Raw genomic sequence first — 7,848 nt, 5'->3', positions numbered from 1 at the left:
CCTACTGCACTCCTTAAATCTTTCCCTACCCCTTTCAAGCAGGGGAATCCAAGATGCTCATCAAGCACAAGTAGATGTACAGCTTTTAAGGTGCTTAAAGGATACAAGCCCAATCAAATACTGGATATAGAGAGCAGGTCACAAACCACAAGGAAAGAGGCCAGAGAAGTTATCTGGGATGACCTACATGTGCCCTTGTTTCAAGTTCACTTGCCCCAAAGTGATAGTGGGGGGGCAGGGAAATGAATTGGCATGACTCACTCCTAGTCTCAACCAACCATAAACCATGTGGCTTATTCAACAAAAAGTAATCATTTTTCAACTGGATGCAACAACAAGACTTAGATGTCTACTACAGTCTAAACAGACCAATGTGCATCAAGAAAATTAAGCCAGCAAACTGCAAGCCAAGGGACTTCTCTGCATTAGAAAGATGGCCTCAGCTCCACTATTTGACATCTCAGTCTCCCAGATGAAATGTATGAAGGCCCAGTCCCAAGCCATTACCCCAAAGTAAACAATCCCTCTTCCCTGGTGTTCTCCTGCTTCCAGGTCACAGACATGGAGGAGTCCTGCATGGCTACCGGCATCTGACCAGCTTCAACAGGCCACAGGGCTGCCCTTGACCATGGGAACCTTTGTCTAGAGTGAAGAAAGCTGGCAAATACAGGACCTGAATGAACATAATCTGAATATACTGCTTGACAATTGCCACAACTACAGTAAGACACCCCTGATGTCCATTACAGGGAAATACTTCGGTCCCCCAACCTTCATACACATCCTTTGACAAGCTCCCAGAATGCCCTTCTTCCCCTACAGAAAAGAGCTCAAGACCCAGGACTGCACAAGGAGGTACAGGAAAAGAAACCAGCAGGCAGCGATTCTACCCTGACCTTGGACTTCAGTCTTTATGACAAAGCAGAAAGGTGGCAGCAGGCCAAAGGTCACCCCGACCACTCATCTACAGGCCTGGGAGTCATGCAAAATCCAGGCGGCTTTACTAGACGCACAAGAAACTGCAGCCAGTGATTCAGCTACACGAGTCTAAGGTCAATTCACTTCCTACTGCCCAGAGAAACTCCCAGCTGTGCTGTCAGGCAGCCCCGTGGCGTGCCATCGTTCAGCAAAGAGGGAGAATTCGCCGAGCATCCACTGTGCAGCCACAGCAGGTCAGAGATTTCAGCAATACCACTGTATAAAATAGTCATTCTACAACACCTCTGTTCAGCTCCAGATAAAGCTAAAGCTAGTCACACTGAAATAAGCATGTTGTACTTTGAAAGGTCTCTGGCACAGCACTAAGGTAACGAAAAAGCTGCAATATCTCGAATAATCAGCCACAGAGGATAAGTCACTGCGGACAACATGGCTGACGGAAGGCCAGCTGCGCCGAAACCCGCGGCCCTCCTCCCAGACGTGGCTAATGCGCAGCGATTAGGGATAGAAATTACCCTACGGGGGGAGGATAGACAATGCCACACACACACACATTTACACAAGCTAATCGTCTTTTCTAGCGTACAAGTATGCTGTCGCGTTCAGAAGTCTGAGAATTCAACCTTTTTTAACGGTTAAATAGCTGCCCCGCCTGAAAAACGACTCCTGCTCACCACGGTACGAGACGTGCCCTTTCGCGTCGTGGAGGGCTCGTTAAGGAAGACCGAGTCGATGTAGTCGGTATTAAAACCACCGTGCGGATTCCGTGATCGCATGTTCTCGGTTCTATAAAAAGGTATGTTTTTTATTAATCGGTGTTTAAAATGCTCCAGCGGAAGACCGTTAGTCTCCAACCTTAAACGATTGAGCTTTCGGGGGGGGGTAGGAAAACGCGCATTAAAAAAATCATTTAAAACAGGACACACGCACACACCTCCCCCACACCCCCCTTCGTGAACTTGAGAAGGGGGGGGGGGGGGATGGTGTGACGGCGGAAATACAATGCCTCGCCGAGCCTAAAAGGGCTTTTTGTCTCTACTGCCTCTGAAACACCAAAACAGGAAATCGCCCCCCCCTCCACTTAATTCGCTTGGCTTCCTGCCGTGCTAGACCTGCAGGTCGCGGGGACGCGCAGAGCCCCCTCCCACGCTGCGCGCTCCCGGCAAGTCCCACTGGCTGCCAGCGGCGCCATCTTGTACAACAGGTTCCACGTCTCCTTCAAAAGAAAACGGGAGCGACCCTGCTCCACAGCGTCTGGTTCTAAATCCCCAATTCACCCGCTGCCCTCGATAACTTATTCCATCCACGCGTAACCCGAGTTCTCCTCTTGATAAAGGAGACCCGCACCCAGGTCTCGTTAGCCTCACACAATACCTCCCTTCCCCTCTAATGGCGCCGGTCAGATCTCCGCTCGTGCCGCTCACCCCTCGCAGCTCAAAGCCCGCCCACCTCTCGCAGCCTGGTGATGTCATCTGAAGCCAACCAGGCTCCTCGTCAGAGCGCAGGGCGAACACTATTGGACAGCGCCGCCATCACTCACACGGCCAACGAGAAAACGGGGCGTGGAGGTGGGGGGGGTACTAGCAGACACATTCGCCATTTCGCGAAAAGACGGAGGACGCACAGTTTTAATTCAAAACTTTATCAAGGTCTCGAATCAAACCGGTCACAAGGCACCCAGACAGGTAACAAAACCCTAGACCACGCCTCCCTAAGAAACGGTCAAAAACTAAAATCCAACGCCCCCCCCCCCCCCAACATGTATAACTAACTTCTGGAAAAAAAAAATCAAAACGTTACTCTCTCCATCACCTCTTGAAGCCTAAAAACACAGCACGCTCCGTTATTTCGTGTGAGGTGAATGTCGGCTGAAATTAAAATAAAAAAAACCCGCAACTCTCGGCTTTTCCGTCCGCAGCAGCTCATTTCTCCATCGACGAGGAAAGCGAGCAGCCCCTGGTTTTATAGGGGGCAGGGCGCATGCGCAGGGGGCCCTGTGGTGGGGCCGGGGGAGGGTGGGGAGCGGGGGGATGGGCGGCCTGTGCTGCTGCTGCTGCTGCTGTTTATTCACGACAACAGCCCGAGAGCGAGGGCTGGAGCTCGCGATCAGGGCATCCGCAATGCTTTCACCAGACAGCACCGCATGTTGATGGCGGCGCTCATGTCTGTAGTCCTAGGCCAACGGGCGTCCAAGCGCTGGGTGTTGCACAAATGTCAGTAACGAATCAAGAATGGCAGAGCTGAATCACGCATTTGTAGGCCCCCCGAGGTTTCATCCTGTTGCATGCCAGATAAGAGTTGAGATAAGATCACTTTATTGGCTATATACAATTGCTTTTATTGGGAATTTGTCTTTTCTTTGCATACCGCAGCCATTTATACAGCGCCCCTTAAGGGCTTTGCTCAGGGGCCCAACGGAGTAGGATTCCTGTGCCGGCCGCAGCCACAGATCTTTAGCCACAGAGCTACCCACCACCCCTGAGCTTCCACACCCATGCAAGGTTATGGAAAAGACAATGAACTGAAGGAGAGGAACATCTGTAAAGGACATAAGATTCAAAGCCAGAGGGTTGAGTTAGAAAAAGTACAGGTGCCGGACTTCCCTGAGCAAGCACAGCACATCACCTGGCACAAACATAACACACGTCATACTGCGATCTTCAGAAGGATTTCGTTAAAGTTCCTCTTAAAAGATTCATTCTCGATGACAGGCAGCCTACGTTGGCCCCGATTTATGCAGCTGGGGGCTTAACGAGGGCAATTCGTGTAGAGCACCTTGCGGAAGGGAGCAGCAGCTGTGCTCCTCGCTGGAGTTGCACCCGCAACCCTCCAGGTACAAGTCCAGAGCCCTGAAGGCGACTTCGCACTGCGGCGCCGGTGCTGCTCTGAGGCTCTAATACCTGCGGGGGCGTGGGAGGGCTGTGCGGCCCTTTGAGAGGAGTCTGCAGTGGCCTCCCCAGCCTGGCAGTCGATGCACCTCCGAGGACAGCGGGGTGACGCGAGTCAGGAGGAGGTCAGGGGGAACGCCAGCAGTGTCTCCTCGCTCCCGCCTCCGAGCTACAAAACCACAGGAAGTGAGCCAGTGCCCCGGGCCTCTCCGACGCTCGGCACAGCTTCTCGCTGGGCCGGGCAGCGACTGTGAATCAGTGCAGGGACGCTCGCTGTCTCCCGCCGCGACACGGCAACGGCCCAGGCGGCCTTTCACAATCACAGCGTCCCTTCTTTTCATGACCGCGCTGGCTCCGCGGCTCCTGGCACGCAGGGCAGACAGGGGCTGGAAGCTGAGTCGGTGGATCCGTGATGGGTCAGCGTTGATCCGATTTATTTGTTTAGAAATTCTGTGTGTGACTCCCTTATTTGCCCACTACGTTCTGTCCGAGGCCGAGGGCATGTTCTAGAGTGAGGGCAGGGGTGAGAAAACTGTGCAATGCACTAGTGTGATATCTGACCATGATTTATGGGGCCACTGGCCTAGTAACTAATACCTGCCACCCGTACCCCTCTGTGGCTCCTTCAGAGCTCAGGGCTCTCAGTCCTGGAGCAGCGCAGGCCTGTCGCTCGAAGGGCGGCGCTGGGACAGCCCCATGAGTCACGCGACAAACGGTCTCTTTCGGTTCAAAGATCCTGCGTCTTGTTGATTAAGATCCACGCTGACTGGAGACCAGGCAGAGAGGCGGGGTGTCCCGGCGGGAACACGGATGCATGCCTTTGGCACGTGACCCCCCCCCACCCCCCCACCCCCGATGGGGTCTAGCGGGATTCCCGCTGTGGGCTGTCAGTAAAGGTCTCTGTTGTGACGCTGTGACACATTCAGGATCCCAACCATCCTGGCCACAGACTGTTCTCCCCCCTGCACTCTGGCCAGCAGTACCACACTGTTAAAGCACGGACCACTGGACTCGAGCAGCTTCTACCCTACTGCACTGTGCATCCTTAGCAGCTAACTGCAAGGCCTCAGACTCAGTTGCACTTGGCACCCTGCACTTTCTACATGGTCTACCATGTTTCTTCTTTCACTACTACATATTTATTGTTCTCCGCAGTATATTAACTGTTCCTGTTGTTATCATTTATTATCTTTATAATGCACTGTCTAAATTGTGTGGTGTTGTCCGCTGTACTGTGTGTGTCCCGAGAGATCAGCATGAATAGGAGTTCCAATGTGCATGGACACATGGCAATAACTTCCTCTCCTCTACTACTCAAGCAAACTGATTCTTCGCTGGCTCGTCCCACAGATCAAACTGGCCTGAAAAACCTCAGATCCTGCGATGGCCTGCCAGCCCTGCTTCTCCCTCTCTAGGACACAGGAACATAGGAAAAGTCACAGATGAGGAGGAGGTCGTCAGCATGATCCAAAGATATCATGCAAGAAATTTCCTGAAAGAGCTCCTCCAACAGCATGGCTGGGCGGCTTGTTCCACGCTCCCACCACCTTTTGGGTAAAGAGGTGTCTCCTGTTCTCAGTTCTAAACGCACTTCCATGTAGATTCCACACGTGTCCTCTGCTTCATGTTCCACTGTTCACTCTGCAGACACTGTCAGAGACTGAAAGGATTTTGACCAGTGGCATCAGGTCTCCTCTGATCAGGACCACATCAAGGAAGGACTCGGGACGAAGGCTGATATGATTATAATCTACAGGCGTCTGCTTAGCCGGTGTCCTTATACAAGACTGGCTTACAAAAAACAATGCCCATCCCGTACATGACAGAAATCCAATATAGTAGAGAAAGCAAGCAGAAATTCAAGTGGCCGAAAGCAATGAGAGAGGCACGCACTAGAAGTGCAAAGCCTGGGCTGAGCAGAGCAGCATCGAGACAATTCTCATCGAGCATGAAAGAGCACGTGGGTGAGGATCCATTGATCAGGGAAAGGAAGGGACGCCACAGAGCAGGGGGCAGCAGGAGCTGGTGTGTTATGTTATACCACGGGCAACGGGAAGCCGGGAACTCCCATTGGATGTTGAAATCCCCTTGGCTCTTTAAACGGAGCAGGGCTCCCCGTGTTAAAAATAGAATGTCTTCTGGATTACATGGGTCCATGTGGTTTTTGGGGCGTTTTTGCATTTCTTTTCGATGACGTCCGAACATAAGCGCTGCAATATACCGACGTGCCGGTATATTGTCAGCGTGGTGGGAGCAATCACCTGACCCCGTGACTGAGTGATCAGACCTCAGTCACATGCTCGTAAATCCCTCAGTGGTACCCTGAGAGCTGCCCCCCTACAGACAAGGGTACAGCCGTGATGTCACCTTGTGCCACCTCCCGGTCTCAGCTAGACCTCAGGAGCTCAGCCAGGCTGGGCCAGCTCGGCTCTGGGGTGCGAGGCCTCTCTAGGGAAACCCAGGTGGGTGATGTGAACAGTGTTGGTCAACCAGTAGGTGGCGATCTTCCCACTGGAAGAATCCCCAAAGCTGTTGTCCCCCAGTACGGTGCTGTCCTCTGAATAAGGGTCTTGCTGATTGGTCATCAAAGAGCCCCGGTCACTGCTCATAACAATGTCTCATGCCGAACGTCCCCCTTCGATGGCTAAATTCCACTGGGGGCTTGCGAAACGTAGCCTGTCTAAGGCTCACCCCTAGCCCAGCCTGTAACACTCCGAATTGACAAAGTTGCCTCTTTGCCACCTGACCTGCAGAATGACCCACACCTCACCCAGGAACTCTGGGCAAGCAAAGCACTATCCAAACGCCTGCCCCCACTCGCCTACGTCGCGCCCAATAGATCACTTAATCACAGCAATGCCTGGAAAGAAAAAAACCTCAAAGCTCCCTGCAGGTGTCATATCCTTATAAGAAGTTTTGAAAGACTTTTCCTGATCAGTGTTGGTCTGGCGGTAGCCTCACATTCCGAATCCGCAGATCCCAATAGTCATCCAGGGATTTAGGCGCGTTTTAACTGTAACGTTTACTCCCCACGCCTCCCATAAACCTGACTCTCGGATGATTTTTTGTTGTTGTTGTTGTTCTTGTTGTCTCCAACTTCGCATTTCGATCCCCAGCCTGCCGCGGTTCTCGGAGGAAAGGTGCAAGCAGTCGAAACGGCCTGTTTACACTGCGTGAGACACCGGTGCGCTATGAGCTGCAGGTTCATTGATACCGGCACCTGGAACAGAAGTCGGACCGGTCCAATTTTCGAGCTTGGAGGGCAGATCAATACGACACGACACGACACTGGAACTGGGGGGGTTTATAGGGAGATCCGAACTCTTACCCGGTTCGGTTCCCGCACGGCTGGACCCTGCCTCTGGCTGCTCCTACAGGCTTGCTCGTTGAAAGGGCGCAAACTGTGTGAAGCTGTTTTTCTGGGGGTGGGGGTTAATTAAAACACAAACAGATGAAATCGGGTTTCTTTTATCGTTTCACTGGGGCTTTTGTTTCGGATCCCGACCTGGGTCCGACAAAGGTGGGGGCCCTCGCGTCCTCGTCCGCGGCGGGGGGTGTTTCTGTGTCGGCTGGCGGACGCGCGCTGTAGGAGTGAAGAGTTCACATACTGTATGCTGTACTCTTTTGTTGTGCAGCGGCTGTGCTTTCTTTATTTTAGACCTGGATCCCTCACCGAACCTTGTGTTTTGTCCGAAAACGCATCCGGGCTAAATTCAATAAAACAGTCTCATTACGGCTTCTGGTTTGCCGAGACGGCGAAATACGGACATCCCTACAAAACGGGTGCTTTCATTCGAGAGGACGAGACGTTGGCAGAATTCAATAACACCCGAAAAGGGCTCCACAGCCGAAACGTTGTTTCCTTTCTGCTTTTTTCACCTGGGATTAAACCTTTTACTTGATCCTTTTTCAGAATTTAATAATAGGCGTGAAGAGGTGACAGCGCCCCCCGAACAAGGCAAAGGGTCATTAATTGTGTTGCGGTGGAAATTCTCCATTTTCTACGTTGGGGATCGGGGTG

At 52.4% G+C, this 7,848-nt stretch overlaps 1 long non-coding RNA gene across 1 annotated transcript; it reads left to right on the top strand.

Moving 5' to 3' along the window:
- The first annotated feature begins 1,514 nt into the window (after positions 1-1,514).
- On the top strand, positions 1,515-7,284 carry LOC148655241 (uncharacterized). Its single transcript, XR_015941223.1, has 2 exons — positions 1,515-1,735; positions 5,178-7,284. It is a non-coding gene; the product is annotated as an uncharacterized LOC148655241 (long non-coding RNA).
- The last annotated feature ends 564 nt before the right edge of the window (positions 7,285-7,848 follow it).

This window comes from Lepisosteus platostomus, chromosome 9 (assembly GCF_059453375.1).
Source record: "Lepisosteus platostomus isolate fLepPlt1 chromosome 9, fLepPlt1.hap1, whole genome shotgun sequence".
Classification (NCBI taxonomy): Eukaryota; Metazoa; Chordata; class Actinopteri; order Semionotiformes; family Lepisosteidae; genus Lepisosteus; species Lepisosteus platostomus.
The sequence above is the reverse complement of the archived record's forward strand: the minus strand, read 5'-3'. Positions and strand labels throughout refer to the sequence as shown.